This window comes from Desmodus rotundus, chromosome 7 (genome assembly GCF_022682495.2).
Source record: "Desmodus rotundus isolate HL8 chromosome 7, HLdesRot8A.1, whole genome shotgun sequence".
In the NCBI taxonomy this organism is placed as follows: domain Eukaryota; kingdom Metazoa; phylum Chordata; class Mammalia; order Chiroptera; family Phyllostomidae; genus Desmodus; species Desmodus rotundus.
This window is the reverse complement of record NC_071393.1, coordinates 42000052-42020907: the sequence shown is the minus strand read 5'-3', so window position 1 is coordinate 42020907 and position 20856 is coordinate 42000052. Positions and strand designations below refer to the sequence as shown.

Below are 20856 nucleotides of genomic sequence, written 5' to 3'. Positions count from 1 at the left end.
AATTCATGTGTACCGAGTGGCCATGACTTATTGCGAGAATAAAACTGAGGGTTCACATCACTCATTTCTATTTTTCATTTTCCTAATTAAAAACTGAGAAGCTTGCTCATATAAATAAGAATATGGGAATTTCAATTCTTTGAAATCCCTTCAAGCTTTGGGAAGATTATCCATATGGCCATGATACATTATCCAAAGTTATTTCCTCTCACCTATCAACTGATAACTCCATTAGGTCCCTCTTCAATTTTGTTGAAAGCAAAAGGAATTGAAAAGTACACTCGCTGCAAAATAAGTTGTTACCCAAACATAAGTCATTCACTTTTTCAATAACAATAATAATTTCTATTTGTTTGGTGCCCTGGAAGTTTTATCGCCTTGAGGTAATGCACCAGTAAGAAAGGTGAAGGTTGGTAACTCTACGGTATTTTTTTTTCCTTTTGTATAAAACGGTAAGAGTGTTTATCATGGGTGGAAGAAAAGAACTTAAATCCCACTAACCCTTTATCGATCATGTCAATTTTAGGAAAATATACACATAGAGATTGAAAATATTAACGTTGATTACCTTAACACTATTCCTCTACTTACAGACCCTTGTGTGAAGGTTGTCCCCTAAAAATAGTGGGGGCTCATAAATGAGGATCCTGAAGTATTTAACAAGGTAGGCATGTTTCAAAAATGCTGCTTTTTATCTTCCCCTCCCAAGAGATCCACATTATTAATTGTTCTCCGAAGAAAATGGCTTTAGAAAATAAAGACTTGTCAAAGGACAGTCAATTGTGAAAACTGACGAATCAGAGAAGGACCCAGGAGCTGAGCAGGAAAATGCATATTCAGAACAGGAAAGGGTCTAGTTTAAGAAATATGGGGGAAGGGAGAGGACTCAATGTCACCACCAAATTATTATATAAGAGACTGACAAGACTGTCTAACATCTAGGACACTTCATACATATTCAACAGATAAGATGCTGCTGATAACAGAGTGTTCCTTCTTCTGGAAGGTGGGGGTAGGAGCCAAGACAGAAAATAACCGCATCTCCAGAGATAAAGGGAGAAAATTCTTTCAGCCTCAACTGGTGCTAAGGGGAAAATGGTAATTTAGGAGAGAAACGGGTACCACGGCCCCAAACATAATTCTATGTGGAGCTGAACTACCTGGAAAAAAGATTAAAAAGTCCAGATGAGAGCAATGAATTATTTAAATGAATACCACAAGAATTAATATCTAGATAAGGGAAAATTTGAGTTTAAATATATAGTCAGCTTTCTCTCGGAGATTGCATAGAACTATAATTAAATTTGGGTGCTCAATGTATGCACATATTTGGGGGGAAAGAGTGACACAGGAGTGTGAAAGATGACAGTCAGGCTTTAGGCAGGAGGTGAAATCTTTACTGAGCCCCTAAGCAGGAGGAACAGGAATCACTCAAGACACAGAGCATAGGACATATCTAGGAGTCATCTTCTAAAAGGCTACTTTGAACGTGCCTTCTTTCTTCTCAATATTGAGTGTGATTTTAAAAATAGAGGCATTAGAGAAAGCATCGCAAAGATAAGTATAGAGAAAAAAAGCGTAGAAGATAGTCACAGTGAATAGATACAATTGAAAAAAGTAAAACTTGGTTAGACCAGCCAGCAGCACTGGGAAATGAAGATGCTGCAGTTGCTGTTAATGACCCATGGCCTGGCTCTGGGGTACCTTAAAGATACCCGCAATGGCTGAAAACAGCCATTGAAAAAAATGATGAAAAAATGGCTTTTCTGGAGGCCAAAAGCTGTTATCAAATTCAGCATTATTTTGGTTTCTACAATTTGCCATGGGAAAAATTTTTAAGGAACAAATCAAACTGGATGAAGGCTGGCTATCTTTGGAAATAAGGATAACATTCAATAGGTTAAACCATCTATAATAGACTTGAATGTAATAGTAGAAGGATTAAGCAGTTCAAAGGCAGAACTCATGGGAATAAGTGAAGATAAAACTAAAATCAGAAGATCTCCAAACAAATCCCTCCCTGAAGTGACTGATGAGCATAAAAATTATGTAAAAAAGATACCTGTTTATATTTTAAAGGCTTCCCTACTGAATGGTTGGAAGATAAAGGTCAAGTATAAAAATTCAGATAACAACAACATTGCACAAAGCATTTAAGGCATAAATATTTGCTGTGTTTGATAGCACTGAATAGGCTAAAAAGTTTGTGGAGCCCTGGCTGATATAGCTCAGTGGATTGAGTGCCTGACTGCGAACCAAAGGGTCACCGGTCCGATTCCCAGTAAGGGCATATGCCTGGGTTATGGGTCATGTCTCCAGTAGAAGGCACCTGAGAAGCAACCACACGTTGATGTTTCCCTCCCTCTCTTTCTCCATCCCTTCCCCTTTCTAAAAATAAATAAATAAAATCTTTTAAAAGTAAAATAAAATAAAAATTTTGTGGAAGCCCCTGGACAAAAGTACAAAGACATAGGTCTGATAATACTTTTCAAGGAAGATTACTTTGAAAAAAAAAAGATTAAGAAAGGAAGCAAAATAAAGTGGATGCCAAACCACAAGCTAAACAATAGAACAATAGCAAGAATAAAAGTTAACAGAAAATGCTGAAATGAAATTTGCAGAAGAAAAGATTGGCTGATTGCTGAATTTCAGGAGGTCTAGTTAATCAGACCTGTAGAGAAGATTTGCACATATTTTTCTCAACCCATGGTGAGATCAAATGGATAGACTTTGTCAAGGGAGTAAAAGAGGGACTAATTCTCTTTTAAGAATAAGCTAAGGACCCTGGCTGGTGTGGCTCAGTGGATTGAGTGCTGGCCTGTGAATGAAAAGGTCACTGGTTTGATTCCCAGTCAGGGCACATGACTGGGTTGTAGGCCAGGTCCCCAATAAGGGGCACGTGAAAGGCAACCACACATTGATGTTTCTCTCCCTCTCTTTCTCCTTCCTTTCCCCTCTCTAAAAATAAATAAATAAAACCTTTGAAAAAGAAAGAATAAGCTAAGGAAGTGGCAGATAAAGGCAAAGATGCAAGCAATGGTCACCTACAATTAAGGAATGAAGAAGTGACAGTGAGATGGAGGTGTGGAAAAGCACTGAGAAAAATTATAGAAGATCAACAAGAACAAATGGAAGTCTGAGGGTTGCAGATATAAAGGAAAAAGAAAGGGAAATAAAGCTGCCCAGACTGACTCTGCTAAAGGAAGAAGACTGTTTCAGGGCAAGAAAACTAAGTCTAACAGGGATGATGAAAGTGATGAAATGGTGCATCAGGACCAGTACAGAGAGCAGAAGAAGTGACAGAACCTGCATCAAAACAACAGAAAAGAAAACGGTGCCAGTGACCAGTAGTTTCATAAACAAATTTTTAAGTCATTTAAATTAGTTTTTCAGCTGCTTTTGTCTTCACAGGCTTTTAAAAAGAAAACGGAATTAGGTCCACTTCAATGTCTACCTGTAAGAAAGGAAAAGTTTTTTTAATTAACTGGTCTTTTGGTGTTGTTGTTATTTAAATGAGATGCTTTTGATGTACAGTTCTGAGTTATTTTAGATGATTCAAATATCAAAAGAAATATTATTGTACTAAATTACCTTTGTAACATGAGAATGTATTAGCATAAACTAATAAAATATATACTATACAAAAGAGAAAAAAAGTACAACTTCGTCTCTATAACCTCTGTTTAGATGAGCATCCTTCTTGGGGTTTATCAAGATGTGATCAAACTGGACTGAGTATCAAAGCCCCAACTGGGAGCTGGAAATAAATGGCACTGCACCAACTCCTCATTCAGGCACAGACGTGCAGGCCCCTTTTGTACAGAATCCTGTGACCAGTCCACAGAGTTCCTAAAGAATGTAATGCCAGAAATGACTTAAATGTGAATCCAAGAGACAGGCTTATATTGAGCTTTAATATCAGTTACTATGACAACCAATGGGCTATTTAAAGTTATTAGCATTCTAGCCCACTGAGTTAATAACATGGACAGGAATGACATAAAAGTTGAGCAAAAGCAAATTACTTAGATGCTGCATTGCATAGCAATGACAGTGAAGCTGGGAAAGCTTAAGAAGGTCCAGAGGGTTTGGGGAAAGGCAGTGGAAAGGACAAATCCATCAGCAACTCCAAGCACTTGCAGTACATCATTGTGTCTCCTCCCTCTCATGCTCTTCGAGCTTTTTAAAATTCTAAGTTCAGGATTTAAACAAAACAAAAAAGTCAAATTGCAATAGAAAGATTGATAGTTAGCCAAAATCTTTTATAACTACATCGTCTCTATCTTACTAATCGTTCCTTATTTCCTCTAAAGTACATGATCAAGAGCAGAATGAAAAGTTAGCTCTGGGATACCCAGAATATTTTAATGAGCAAAAAGGTAATGCATTAAGGAAGAAAGGGACTGGTTACATGAACTGCTGTTGGAAAGATTCATATGCTAAAAGCAGCAAAGAGTTATATCTTGTGAGATGTTAAAACAGATGGCTGAAGGCGCAATGCTGCATCACGAAAGTATGGAGACTAGAACTAAAATAGCCCAAGTAATAGTTTCATTAACACGATGCCAAGTACAGCAGCAAAAAAACACCTTTAGGGAGAATCTCACTTCAAAAAAAATGTTCTTCCTCCTTGCACTTGGTGCTATTTTCTGAATTACTCTTGATCTGCTGCATATGTTTCAGCATCTGGGTGTTTGCCATTTTCAAATGAAAGAAACTAACCTCCTTTCTTAAATGATGCCTCCTTGTCTTATGAGCCTACCTGTGATGGAGATAAATGAGAGTACTTAGGAGGGGAGTATTATACTGCATACTCTTGCGGACATTACTTTGCACATTAAACAAGCTGAGTGGGGAATTCTCTGGTCTTTGAATTAGTTATGAAGAAAGGGGCAATCATTAACTCTGATGACAGTGAGTGTTGCCAGACTGACCTCATGATTATTTATTTTAAGATTTTCTCTATATATTTTTTATTTAGAGGGAGCAGAAGAGAAGGAGAAAGAGAGAGAGGGAGAAACATCAATGTGAGAGAGAAACATTGCTCAGGGGCCTCTTGCGCACCCCCACCTGGGGACCAGGCCCACAACCCAGGCATGTGCCCTCACCGGGAGTTGATCTGGCATCCCTTTGCATTGCAGCCCAACGCCCAACAGACGGAGCCATGCCGGCCAGGACAACTGTATGATTATGAAAGCTGACACCAGAAAATCACTTTAAGAACGTGGGCACACATGGTGGTGGATATCTGCGAGCTGTGATTTCCCACAGACGTTCCAACTGCAAAGCCAGCAGATGAGAGCATGGTGTGTTCGAAGACACATAAAAGACTCTCCTAAGTCAGAAAGAACAGGCTGAGATTTGCGGAGGCACTGGCTTGGATGGCCCTACAGTAAACATCACTCACTGATGTGTGCAGGCTCACTCATCTACGAGTTATTTGTAGGGACTACCTCGGGAAAGCGGCGTGGCGCAGTGGTTAAAAGCATAAAGTCTGAAGCCAGACAACTGGGGTTGAATCACTGCTCCTCCACTCTAGACAACTTATGTGACAAATCTGGGCTATTTTTTTCACAAGGCAATTCTAAATTTCAGATGAGATAATGTATTCAAGCCCATGGAACAGTAACCAACACAAAATTTGCACAATATACTATTTTATATTTTCACTATATATTATGTACATATAAAATTTATATAAAATAGAAAAATGAAGATAAGCACAAACAGAAATTCTAATATTATCCTCCCTTGCCCCATGAATTTGCTTGCACAACCCACTTATAACATCAATCTGAAGGACAGAAGTTCAATAGGGTAAGTTTTGAACAAACTAAATTTAAAGACAAAGACAGCAGTACCTGTTTGAGCACAGACCTGCAGAGAGAACACAAAAACCTCCTAGTGTTTGTCCCGGCAGAACCTGGCATCTCGGCCTTCACTCTCATAAAGAGGAACAGAACATATTTTTTAAACCTAATGCCACTTTGTAAAGAATCATAAAGCTAATTCTCTTTATTTAAACTTGACTTTCCTTACAGCCTTCTAACAAGGGAGGCATATTTTAGACTAATAATAAAACTACCTCCTTAACAGTTAAATTCCTCATAACAGATACGATCATTCTATGTGTGAACTTAAAATTATTGCGGGTTTTGTTAGCGTGAGGCAGCTTCCCAAGTTCAATGAAAAGTTTAAGTTTTCAGGCCTACTAGGCTGGCAGCAAACCCTAAATGAAGGCAAATCCACCAGGATAATTTCTTTCCATATGGCCCTTGCTTGCCAGCCAGGAGGCGCCTCCTGGTGACATTTCAGCTACTCAGATACTACTACCGCTTTAAATTTCTCTACGTTGAATCGCAAAGAACTGACATGGTGTTGTCTTAAATCTTGAACCATCATATTCAGAACTAAATTTATTGAGGTGTGCGGATTTAAATTACAAATATTTTTTCCCCTGATAGCCTTATAATCTCAATGGGAGAGCTGTCGAAGAACGTGCGCAGGCACAGCTACATAGTGGCACGGAGGGATACTTTCGAGCCTCTCTCAAAAAGTAATTGGCATATTTTCTTGTGAGAGGTTATTATTACATTAGAAAGATCTCTGGTCTGCCACCAGTTATTAGTGTTTCAGTGAGGCCTTCATTTAGAAACATGTAGAATAGGATGACTGATGATGATCTTTATTTTAGGACTTTCACCACAGGCTAAAGAGTTCGAAAACTTCAACAGGTTTACAGGCCCCATATCAGACTCTCTCAGACTTTACAGCATTGCAGTGACTACACCCCCACAGCAAAAACATTCGCATTTGCTTTGCGGTTGTTGGCAGATGATTTGCCTTGACAAATGTCCACTTGTAAGCCAACGTTGTGAGCCATTGTTCACTTTATGACCAACAATACATTAATTCACCTTATCCCAAATTTTATGATTTCTCATTGCCATGATGTCTTCTTTCCCTCCTTCATAAAGAAAAATAGCAATTCAACACTGAGTCCAAAACCCCTAAGAATCACTAACTCCTGACTAAGTCTACCCGCCTCTGTGGAGTAGTGCAAGCTCTCGAAGTCATGTTCCATTTTGTAACAGATCTGTCTGAAGCAACGGTACTCAAACCACTCTCTATTTCATGGGATTTACTATTGTTATCATTCCTGGAACCCATGAAGAAGCAAGCTCTTTAAGTGAAAATGTCCTTGGAGAATAATAAAATAACTGTAGTTGTTTTCAAGAAGCAGAGAGGTCTCATTTCTGAATACTTTATATCTGTATTTCTGAGCACCATTTTCATTGTATTAACTAAGAACATGTCTTTCAAAACATTTCTTCACCACTTTTTTTGCTCTCAAATCTTTGGCAAATCGGTATGTCTTTTTAGACATCATAATTAAAAGGTAGTGAATGAAAACAATAAAACAGCCATCATTAAAATTCCTAATTCTTTCTTCCAAGTAGGTTTTAAAATTAGGTTCACTGAAGTTTTGATCATTTCTTAAAGCATGATTTTAAGCACAATAAAATTTGCTTTCTGTGGCATTACTGAAAGAGAGTACCTTAAAAATTTTTTTTTGATGTCTCATACATTCTCCACCTTACTTAGAGCACAGGAATTAATTAAGTTTTCCACATTCCAACTGTTACTTTCTAAGGAAAACTCCAAAGAATTTTTAAAAATTTCTCCTAGTGATCAGTACTTTCTTATCTTGCACCTACTTAGTATGTTTCAGATAAATTTTGGAAAAAACTTGTGATTTTTAACTCCAAAACATTATGATTGTTTTCTTTTGAATGTTGCTACAAAAGGACACCCTTTGTTCAGTGGGGTATGTTAGTAAGTGTTTAACAGCCAACTCACAAAGAAAAACAAACAAAAATGCTCCGTCTGCAACATTTGCCAATTTCGGCGGTGTAAACACTTCCAACAGGGCTGATTTGAAGTTACCACTACAATGGCATTGAGGCAGGGTTAGGAAGAGGTGCACGTCGTACCATCATGTGACATTCTCACCATAGAGATAAAATAGAAATATAACTCCCAAAGCATCAATAATAACAAGATGTGGTATAATAAATAAGAAGTAATCCGTTTTGATGACACATCATCTTTGGTTTTAATATAATTTACTTAATTGCAAGATAATATTGTTTAATTTTTAATAATCACGTGTTTACCAAGCATCTCTCGCAAGCCATTAAGAAATGATGCCAGCACACCGACGCCGATGCAGCAGGTAGTTAAGACTGATGTGTATCTTCATGATAGAGAAATCCACATTTTGAACATCCATCTAAATACGTCCTACAGTTTTCTTTTATTGGTTGCTGTATTTTCTACTCAAGGTAGTTAGAGTTGCTTGTAAGTTCATAGTGGAAAGATGAAATGCAGTGGCATACACTTTGACATTAATGCGGAAGTCGCTGTTTTATTTGCTGAACTACATTCTTTTTAAACTGGCTGATTAAGACGTGATACAATTGTTTTTGGAAAAACGGGCTGAGCAAATCTCAGAACCCCCAGAGAAATCACATTGTTACTATGAGGACCGGTAACATTAATATAACATTTCCTTACCTCAGAGACCTTCCATGTTAATAGTGACTAAACTGATGAGACCAAACTCCTAATTACCCAGAAGCTCAGTATTTTCTAATCAACCTTTCAGCCAAGATGGTAACATAAGTAAAAGTGGTAGGGGGAACCTCCCATAACCACATTAAAATTATAATTACGGAATAACCATCATTCAGAACCACTTGTGATCTAGCCGAACAGAAGTTCTAAAATTAAGGATATAAAAAAGTGGTCACATTGAGACTGGTAGGAGTGGAAATGCAGAACGAGCTGGTCCCATACCCACTTGTGGTGGTTAAAAATCTGGAGCGATATCTTGGCTACAGAGGTGTACCCTGAAGAGCAAGGGGCCTCAGCCTCACACCAGAACGCCCAGGACAGGGTTTTAGTGCCAGGGAGAGAATTTCCCATATTTCTAGCTGTGAAAACTGACAGAGGTTGTAGCTGAGTGAGTTGGAGGCTTCTGGAGTCCCAGGTATTCCCCTTACAGTGTCTCATACAGACTGGCTCTGAGCTCAAGCATTGGGGTGGCAGCTCGAAGGGCGTCAGGGACATACAGGGAGGAACTGAATTGTTTGGCATCAGGGTGAGAGGTAGAGGAGTAGTCTTCTCCCAGACAGAAGTGCTGGCAGAAGCCATTGTTCATTTGCTGAGCCCTCTCCACAGAGAGCCAGTAGGTGGGCACCATATCTAAATCTCCATCAACCTGGTTAACGCTATTAACCTGCCTTGGTGATTCCCTGACATCCCACCCCACCCAACTTTCAGGCCCCCCCAAGCCCTTCCCAGTGACTTTTCCATACCAATAGCCTGGCCTGGCTTATGCTGCAAACTTTTTTAAAGTTTCTCAAACAAGTACCATCTGGCCTGAATATAACTGTATCTCTTGTTAAGTGGCCCCAGGCCTGGCACTAGTGGCAGCTGAACTTGGTTCACATCTTGGCCTCTCCCAGGCAATTCCAAGCTCAGAAAAAGTAGCAGCCATCTTCTGATTTCTCTGTAGCTCAGGCTAGGTGGCTCTAAGCAGTGCGCAGGTGGCAGCTGACCTTGGCCTATACCTCTCAGGAGGCCCCAGACCCAGCTTCAGACAACAGCAAAGTACCTAAGGAGCAACATGCTCAAGGGGTGGACTCAACAGGCACCAGGCCCACTGAAGCAAGTCCTGCTTTGTGGGGTCAACCCCTGCATGGCAGATCCTCCATGGTGGTCACAGCCGGTCCACGCAGTCCATCAGCATGGGGGTAAATCCCTGGCATTGACATGTCTACAGCAATTAAGACTCAACTACAACATGAGGGTGCATGCAGCCTACATGGGGGGGGTGCACCTGTGTGCCAACCTTGGTGACTGAGGATGTTGTGCCACTGGACCCTACAGAACACCTATTATAGGAGGCCACTATATCAAGACTGAGAGACATAGCAGCTCTACCTAATACATTGAAACAAACACAGGGAGGCTGCCAAAATGAGAAGACAATGAAACATGGCCCAAATGAAAGAACAGAACAGAACTCCAGAAAACGAACCAAACCAATCAATCTACCACATGCAGAGTTCGAAACACTGGCTGTAAGGATGCTCAATGAACTTAATGAAAGAGTAGAGGAACTTATAAGAACTTCAACAAAGAGATAGGAATCATAAAAACGGTGACAGAGAAACCTAAAATAAACAGTCAGAAATAAAGAATACAGTAACTGAAGTGAATACATCACAGGGAATCAACGGTAGAATAGATGAAGCAGAGAATCAAATCAGAGATTTGGGAGATAAGGAAGCAAAAAACACCCAATAAGAACAGCAAAAATAAATTAAAAAAAAAAAAAACAGTCCAAAAAAAGGGAGGGTATTGTAAGGAACCTCTGGGACAACTTCAAGTGTACCAACATTCACATCATGGGGGTGCTGGAAGGAGCAAAGAGTGGGCAAGGAATTAAACTTATTTGAAAAAATAATGATGGAAAACTTCTCTAACCTAGTGAAGGAAATGGATGTACGAATCCAGGAAGCACAGAGAATCCCAAACAAGATGAACCCAAAGAGGCCCACACCAAGAAACATCATAATTAAAACACAAAAAATTAAAGATAAAGAGAGAATCTTAAAACAAGCAGAAAAAAGTCATGTTATCAACAAATGAGCTCCCATAAGACTCAGTAGATTTCTCAACAGAAACTATGCAGGCCAGAAAAGATTGGCACAAAATAGTCAAACTGAGGAAAACAAGGATCTATACAACCAAGATTACTCTACCCAGCAAAGCTATCATTTAGAATCACAGGACAGATAAAGAGCTTCCCAGAGAAGAAAAAAAAAAGGATCTCATCATCACCAACCCAGGATTATAAGAAATGTTAAAGGGTCTTCTTTAAGAAGAATAAAAGACAAAAATATGAATAATAAAATGGCCATAAATACATATCTATCAGCAATTACTTAATATGCTAATGAATTCAATGTTTCAATCAAAAAACATATGGTTGCTGAATGGATAACAAAACCAGACCCTTATATTCGCTGTCTACAAGAGACTCATTTCATATCAAAGACACAGAGAGACTGAAAGTAAAGGGATTGAAAGAGAGAGTTCATAAAAATGGAAATGAAAACAAAAAATCTGGGATAGTAATACTTATACCAGACAAAACAGACTTTTAAAAAAGGCTAATAACAAGAGACAAAGAAGGATCTAGCAATTCCATTTCTGAAGAAACCCAAAACATGAAATAAAGAGACAAGTACACCCGTATGTTTATTGCAGCATTATTTACAACAGCTAAAGTATGGAAGCAACCTAAGTGTGCATCAGCAGATGAGTGAATAAAGAAGTTGTGCATATACACAACGGAATATAATTCAGCCATAAAACGAATGAAATCTGCAACAACATAAATGAACGTGGAAGGCATTGTTCGGAGTGAAATTAGTCAGACAGTGGGCAGCAAATCCCAGATGATTTCACTTACATGTGGAACCTAAAAAACAAAACAAACAAGCAAGCAGACCACAAACAGACTCACAGATACAGAGAAAGTTTTGATGGTTACCAGTTGGGACGCTGGTTTGGAGTGATGGGTGCCAAAGGTCGGAAGGGATTTAAAAATACAAATTGATGGTTACAGAACAGTCGCGGGGATATAAAGAACAGCATAGGGAGTATAGTCAATAATATTTTAAGAACTATGTGTGGTGTCAGATGGGTGCTAGACTTATCAGAGTGATCACATGGTAAGTTATATAAATGTCTAGTCATGGGGTGGTATACCTGAGACTAATATAATATTGTACATCTGCTATAATTTAAAAATAAAAAACATTAAAACTGAAATAAATACACACACACACACACACACTTTTCTAATGAAGCATTTTCAGGCCTTTAAAAAGAAAATCATAAATCACAATGACTTTGGCATAAGTTATACAGAAATCATAATCTCTACCATCCACAAAACTTTACTACTATTATTACAACCAAGGCTGGACACTGCTCTAGTTGTTACAAATATTACCTCATTTATTCCTTGCAACCACATGGGTAAAGTGCCTCTATTATCCACTTTATGGGTGAGCAAACAGGTGAGGTTTAAATAAACTAAATGCCTAATGGTAATAGGGATAAAGCTGGAACCCAAACCCTGACCTCCCTAACTTCCAAGTGCTCCCTTGGCTCCATTGTGTTTATTACACCGGTGATTCCTGTCTCATTGAACTCCATCTACTCAGTGTTCAAAACGGAAACCCTAAATTTATTTGATGTTGCATAGACTTTCATCCCTCCCACTTAGTTAATCACTAAAACCTACAGGTTCTACTCCAGGTCGCCATTACCTTTCCTGTAGATAATCACATGAGCCTCCGAATTGGCCTCCTTTGCTTCCATCTTGCTACTGTTTCCTGCTCCCCAGTGTTCAATCAGTCTTCAGCATGTAGGTAAATTAGATGTGATTCTGCTAATATCTTAACTGAAATATTTCAGTGAGGGCTCAAGGTAAGCCAAAAGTCCTTAAAAGGGTTTCCCCAAGCACTTTATGATCTTCCTGGAGTCTCTTCAGGACCTGGCATTGCAGGTGCCAGCCGCTCAAGAGCTGGATTTGGGACAAGTACCTTCTTCTACCTGAGGTGCTTTTTCCACTCCCACACTTCTCCAACACTGCTGTTGTGCTCTGGTTAATCATTTAACTCTAACTTCAAAGCCACTTGCTACCGAAAGGCTTTTTAGACTCTCAAAGTCCAGGAGAGGAGTCTTGCCTTTAGGCTATCCCTAACCTCCCAATTCAAAACACTCACCACAATGCGCTGTTCTGCTAATTCTTGGAGGTCAGAAACTACGTCTCTCTTATTTATCTCTATATACACAAGCCTGAATACAGTGGCTTAAAAAGTAAAGATAATCAATAAACATTTGTTGAATGAATTGATGAGTTTGCTCTGAGGATTAAAAGGGATAATGATGTAAAGCACTTGGTCACACTGTCCTTATTAAGAAGTGAGGCACATAAATACAAAGACATGGGGGAGAGGAAGAGGGCAAAGAGTACAGGATACTTTGACTCCTCCACTTGGAGCCCCAATTGTGATGCCTTTGGATGAATACAAATCTTTTAATCATAAATATACCAATTTGGATATATTCAAAGTGAGAAAAGACTCCTTAAAATAAAAATCACAAAAACAATTTAATTCATTGGAAAGAACATTAAATGATTTTAAATGCCATTAGCATTCATGTAATTGAATATTTTCATTTGGATTCATCATTTCTAATGTCAATTATATGAAAAGGATTTAATTCAGCCATTTGATTTTGCCCACATCAAATTTTGATTGTGATTTCTGTTATTTGTCTCCTTTTGAGGTCATTGTGCCCATGGATTCCAAACTTCTGAGGTCAAACTTGGCAAACAGAAATTTTGTCAGGACAATTTTATTTTGCCATTATTTTCTGTAGCTGTTATTCAGACAGCCAAATCTAACCAATGTCAGTGTTTCCTAGATTATTTCTAGCACATCCACCCAGAATTTTTAAAATAACAGAGAATATAATCTTTCATTATTTTTTCTTTTACCAATTTTAAACTGTTCCATTTTACCCATTGTTGGTTTCATTTTGTGCTTTTCACTTTGTGGTATTTATTATGAATGATATATAGGACTAATAATTTATTTATTGAAGCAAAATTTAAAGCTCTTAAAATAATTCAGAGCCCTTTGGTAGGTCAAAGTTCTACTTGTTGGGTGTTCAGCATTAGGACCAAAATGTTGTGGTTTGGTTTACAAGTATTTATTAAATTCATTAAACAAGTTTTCCACTTTTTCCTTGAATTTTAAACATCATTTTGTTTTTGTGATTAGGTACGTAGCACAGTATGACTAAGGCTTCACCTATTCATGTGCCCTCAAACACATTTTCTTTCCTTTTTATATGTAGGCAACTTCATCACGAAGGAATTTTGAAAAAATAATATAAAAATACTGTAAGAACAATGACTGGACTATCTCAGATATTTAAAGAACAGTAAGGCAATAGAGCAGCAATAGTCAGAAGTAGACTTCAGGGGCATTTCATCCTGAAACCTAGTAACAAATGAGGTCAAAATGGTAAATACTTCCAAATCCTCCGTCCTTAAAATACAAACTTTTTTATTGTCAAAGCCTAGACACAATCCTAATATTTTTGATGCAAAACAATAATCATTCATTCTTTAGAAACAGGGATACAATTCAGGCTATACATTTCTGTCTATCTTTGACCATCTGCGACTCTTGCCATAACTCTTTTTCAAACTACACAACACATTCTCAGCATTCGTGAAGCGTAAACTCTAGGTGGAGATAAGCTGTTGGCAGGATTAATGGGAATCAGCATAGCCAATACTAATAATAAAAATATGATTAAGTTAGTAAGTTTTTTTTAATTGTTCTTATCACTGTTTGGATTATATGGTTTTCACAGAGGTCTTCAAAGCAAGGCTCGCCTCTTTGAGCAGAGACCTCTTCCTTAATAATACCAGGTAAAACCGAGGAAGGAAGGATTCTTTATAGATCAAGGAGACATCCAATGGGAGGACAACTTCATGCAATTGAGTAGTTGGAGTTGGCTAAATGATATTTAAATTAAATGTGTTCCTAATCTTTAAGATATCTGCCTAGTACTACAAACACTAGCTGGATTTCACGGGACCTTGCATAACCGTTTTCTTTGGCTAGACTATGTCATTGTAAGAGAAGCCATAATCCATTTGAAATGATGTTATCATCATTAACCATATTCATTTATATTACTCTGCAGGTAAAGAACTTGGAGAAAGTTAGTTAACTTCCCAGGGAAAGGTTTGCAAAAAATGAAAAGAATGGACTAGGTAGTTTTTACAGAATGAGTGTATAATTGACATTTCTAAATTAAAAGATTTTGTACCTCCATTGAGACAATTTAGGGGGCCATAATATAAGAAGCAGTAGTAATAACTCTTTTTGAGCTGCGAGACGCATGTTTAATGAAAATTCCTGAAACATTATAAATAATTAGTTTTTGAAAGGAGTAAGATAATTGCAAGATACAGAACAGAAATGTTTCTTTAATGCCTGCTTCATTAAAATATCAGTTAAATATGGGAGAGATGCTAGAATTAGTAATGTTCTAGGCTCTTGCTCAGAGCATAATGCTTTTCTCAGATTTCAACATGCAATCCCCAAGTTTGTGACTCTTTGTGAGTACCCAGATGACAAAAATTCAACAGGAGTACACAAGTGATATAGCCTTATCTGTGTAGGCACTTTTGAGGGGCTGGCTTTTTTACCTATAAACTTAGATTATTTCAGTATAAAACAGAAGGAGAGATGGAGTGAAGTCTGGAAAAACACTAGTGCTGTTTCCCCCTTGCAACCTGCTGCATCAGCCGGAGTTTTCCTATAGTTGTGGTTATGACATTATGACTGCATTACTAACGAGTACCCCCACAGTTGGGAAAGCGAACGCGCAGCATGGGGCCATTTCCTTTCAAGGAGAACAAAATTCTGTAGCAAGTTCTGAGGCTGCACGGTGCTGTGGGGTTGAGCTCCAAAATGCCTAAGTATCTACTTAAGATGCTGTTTTGAAGGAGCACCCTAACTGACATCCTGATTTCATTCAGTTTGAACTGTACCACGGAGTTTTCCATGAAGCAATATTAGACACTTAACATTCTTGAGATTACTCATGCTCTAAAAAAGGCAATATAATTTTTATTCTACTCTATTTCCAGAATTTTCCATCACACAGAGTCAATCTTGACCTTGTCTAATAGAACAGACTAAGTGGTTACATAAATTAGAGAACACCAGGCACGTTGAAGTGGCATGACTAGGAGAAAACCATTAATATTCATGCTGGTAATATGGGCATATGCCATTTAAGAAATCAGAGAGAAAGGGGCTTTAGTTGCTATGATTTAACTGGCCCCAAAATAGCTGGATATATTTGAAGTATGCAGATTAATGTTAATGGAGAAAGGAAATTATGATACCATTCTACATCTATTCTCAGTTTATGTGGCACTCAAATGACAAGGTGGCCTGGGATGAGAAGTGAGGTATAATGAAGTTCTTCCAGTGTTTTTTAAAAAAATTTAGTTAGTTTTATTTTTATTGTTTATGCTCTTATATTTGTTTGCATTCTTCCCTTTCCCTACTTCCACCCAGTCCCACCTTCTCATCACCCCACGCCAGTCACCATACTGTTGTCCATGACCATGGGTTGTGTATAAACGTTCTTTGGTTAATTCCTTCACCACCTTTCATCCCATGCTCCCTCACCTCCATTCCGGCAGCTGTCAGTCTGTTCTATGTACCTAAGCTTCTGTTACTGTCTTGTCCATTAGTTTATTATGTTCATAGGATTCCACATATAAGTGAGATCCTGTGGTATTTTTCTTCACTGACTGGCTTATTTCACTTAGCATAATATTCTCCAGATTCATCCATGCTGTGGCAAAGGGGAGGAGTTCCTTCCTTCTTTCTGCTGCATAGAATTCCATTGTGTAAATGTAGCATAGTTTTTTAGCCACTCCTCCACTGATGGGCACTTAGGCTGTTTCCAAATGTTAGCTATTATAAATAGCACTTCTATAAGTATAGGGGTGCATATATATTTTTTGTGCTGGTGTTTTGGGATCCATGGGGTATATTCCTAGAAGTGGAATTGCTGGGTCAAAAGATAAACCCAAAGAGACCTGCATCAAGGCATATTACAATTAAAATGGTGAAACTTGAAGACAAAGATAGAATCTTAAAGGCAGCAAGACACAGACAGTCAATTACATACAAGGGAGCCCCCAGTAGAATCTCGGCTGCTTTCTCAGCAGAAACACTACAGGTCAGAAGAAACTGACAGAAAATATTCAGAGTAATGAAAAGCCAAGAACATGTAGCCTAGATTGCTCTACGCAGCAAGGCTATTATTTAAAACTGAAGGCCAAATAAAGAACTTCCCAGACAAAGGTGAAAGGACCTTCTTTAAGAAGAAGAAATAGAGAGAGAGAGAGCATAGGTACAATATAAAGATGGCGATACATAAGTACATGTCTATAATAAGCTTAAATGTAAGTGGATTAAATGTTCCAGTCAAAAGACATAGAATAGCTGAATGGATGAGAAAACATGACCCACACGTGTGCTGTCTACACAAGACCAACCTCAGAGCAAAAGATCTCTGCAGGCTCTTACAGTGTTTTTAGAACAAAATCCAGGGAAGGAAAGACATTAAACTACTTCAGTATTTCACAGAAGAATGATTGTCACTGCAAGAAAACTACAAATTATATACATTTAAGACTATAAATTATTTATATGTATTGTTCAGGGCACATTGCATATATGTATGTATGTGAGTGTGTATATGTGTATGTTACATGTGTGTATGGAAATACACACCCAAAATAACAGAAATATCTAGGAAAGATCTGATACGTGATTTGATTTTCACAACCACAGAGATCTGTTTGCTCCTGTGATTTCCTCTACAATAATCTTGTGGAGAAAATCTATGTACAGCAGGATTAAAGCCATCCTTAGAAGCTTTCTTGAGGTGAATGGGAAGTAGTTGTTCCTCCTCTGTCCTGTATGGCCATTTTCTTTCCTGTAGGATTCCTCACTTTAGACATGAAGACATATCCTTGGCCAGTGGCCAGTGCAAGTTTGGGGATCCTCATTATCAGAGAGATAAACTTAAAATTGTTCCAAAGCTCAACATCTGCACCACTAACCTTCTCCTTTTCCCAAAGGCTTGTTTCAATCTTCACTGATAGTAGCCTGTAATTCTTCACCTCTAAATTCTTTCCTTCCTTTATTTCTAACCTTTTAAGCACACTTAAAAATTTCTAATGTAAGTCTGCCCCATCTACCAATTTTGAAACTTTTTTTTTTAAATACCTACAAAAATGAGGAAAACTATGTGATCAAGCCTGTTGGCTTAAGGTGGAGGGATCAAGCAAAAAAGAAAAAGGACTCATGAACATGAGCAACAGTGTGGTGATTGAGGTGGGGGTTGGGGGTGGAGGTGGAGGAGGGTATAAGGGGGATAAACTATAATGGAAAAATACAATAAAAATTGTAATAAAAATGCGTGTGTACTTTTTTTAATGATAGAAATATTGATGAACTATTAAAAAAGTCTAAAATGTGGTTCTAGGCCCTTTTGCAAAGGGTCATCTGTGGAAGAGAATGAGCCAGAGCACAAGTAAAACTTGGGAAAACACGGGGACTGTGATTTGAACAGGCCCTGGAAGTCTTGCCCAGGAAAGAGGCATCCAGCATGGCAGGGATGAAAGTCAGAGTTCCCACCCCAGCCCTGTGGCTGGCTCTGCACGGCCTAATTTCGGATAAATTACTTAGTCAGAAAAGACCATTACTTTTCCCTTTAGATATTCAGCAACACCAATATGTTAGACAATAACTCTTAAAAACTTACTAAAATTGGAACTTCTAATTATTAATGAAATTTTGTTTATAAAGCACTCCTGCAAAGCAAATATTATGTCTTTATCTTCCCCTGATTTCTAAAACAATTTTCCTTCTCCATTAAGGGTGATGGACTCATATAAAAACTGTTTAATCCAGGACATTAAAGTGTAAAGTCACAGTACACAGAAGATCATTGTTTGTTAATTTGTGTTGATATTTTGCTATTTTTTGCACCCTAGTTTTAATAATATAGATATTTATAATAACCATGTTTCATTTTTCCCTTATAAACTATTATTGTATTAAAGCACATCCAAACCAAAACCCTGGAAAGTGAAAAAATGCTTAATATTTTTTCATAAGTATAAATAAAAATGTTAAAATGAAACATAAGGAAGTAGGGAAAAAAATTAAAAAGGAAACCGCTAATTAAAAGATCAATCATTAATATTCGTTGAACCCTAACTACAAGCCAGACATTCTGTTAAGTCCTTAACATAGACTGTACCATTTAGTCACCACGCGACCCCATGAGGAAGGCAGCACAATTATTTTTATTGTCTAGATGAAGAAAGAAGTGAAAGCGAAAGGTCCTGTTGAAGACTGGATGGTGGGTAATTAGAAGAGCTATGACAGATACATGAGTATGTAATTCAGAAGGAAAACTGAGAGCGAGACAGAGATCGAGACTGAGATGAAGGTAGTACGGATAAGTGGATGGGCATTGTTCACTCTCTTCACCCACTCCCAGTCATACTCAGGTTATAAGCAAACCCCATGCCAGCTGTTACTCCACTCCTTCCTCAGTTCTCCAATTAGGGCTTTTAATGAAGAAAAACAAAAAGGAATAACAATAATTGTACATAAATTTTCTTTTTTTTTTCAAGTCAATCATTTGCAAAAATTGACGCTTTAATACTAACCACAAATTTCATGCAACCCACATATGTCTGCATCACCCCAGTATATCACTGAGTAGTCTATATAAAACATTATGCATACGAGTTCCTTCCTTCTTTTTACTGTATTGTATTCCATTGTGTATACCACAATTCTTGGACCCACTCATCTACTGATGGGCACTTAGGCTGTTTCCAGCATTTGACTATTGTAAATTGTGCTGCTATGAACTGAGGTACATAAGTTCTTTTGAATTGGTGTTTTGGGATTCTTAGGGTATATTCCCAACAGTGAAATCGCTGAGTCAAAAGTCAGTTCTTACCTTTTTGCGACAGCATGGATGGAACTGGAGAATGTGCTGAGTGAAATAAGTCAGTTGATGAAAGACAAACACCATATGATCTCAGCTATGAGAGGAATCTAATGAACAAAATCGACTAAGGAGAAAAATAGAACCAGAGACATAGATACAAGGAACAGACTGACAGCGGCCAGGGGGGTGGGGGAGGGACATGGGATGGAAAGAAGGGGAAAGGACTGGTCAAAGAACATGTATGAATCACCCACGGACATGGACAACGGTGTGGGATTGACTGTGGAACAGGGTGGTGGGCTGGGCAGAGAAGGGCAAAGAGGGAAGAATCAGGACAACTGTAATAGAATAACAATAAAGAAAATTGAATGCTTTCAAAACACATTATGCATATGAGGTAGGTGCCGGTGTTTGATATCAGTTAGCAAAATGCCATTAACTTAGCCGAGTTCAAGGTAATTAGTTACTATAAAAAATATAATTCCCAGGTGCAGGGAGATACATAGACCTACTTTCCACCCAACTAAGGCAGTGGTTTTTACTCTAAGGAGCCTTAAGCAATCTTTGGAAGTGCCCCAGGGGACTAATGCGGCTAGAGGCTGGGTCTCTTGACCCTCTTTTCCAATCTCCAACAAGCAGAGCAACTCTATTTTTATACGACTTATACACTGGATTTTGAACAAGAATTTGGTTAAAAAAAGTTCAGGTCAAAAACTCTTTAAAAATCGAAGAGGTAAAGGCCTTCTATTTTCTTCAAGCATCGTGATGAATATAAAACCAATTTTTGATTGTTATCTAAAGCTGTCTTCAAAACTCATACCAAATTATAGTCTAGTGTTATTAATAAAACTAGGATGACAATGAAATCTTTCAGTAAAACCATAGAATTATTTGAGTAATCTACCTCTTTCACTCAAGTATACTGATGCAACAAAAAGCCAGGGCAAATTAACAATATTTGAAAAGCTTAATGATGCTTAACAAATGATAAAATAATTGTAAGGTTTTTTTTTAATATGTATTAGGTCCATATTATGACAAGAAAGTAAAATGAGTGTAGTCTGATTTTTTTTCTTCATAAAATCATAATATTGCCTGACTGGTGTGGCTCAGTGGATTGAGTGC

General features: G+C 37.9%; 1 protein-coding gene and 1 pseudogene across 1 annotated transcript in view; one reads left to right on the top strand and one right to left on the bottom strand.

Moving 5' to 3' along the window:
- Window positions 1-3351, top strand: part of LOC112316970 (lupus La protein homolog) — a 37353-nt pseudogene extending 34002 nt beyond the window's left edge.
- The window catches only part of MDGA2 (MAM domain containing glycosylphosphatidylinositol anchor 2), an 829607-nt gene that overhangs the window by 424113 nt on the left and 384638 nt on the right, over window positions 1-20856 (bottom strand). The window lies entirely within an intron of this gene.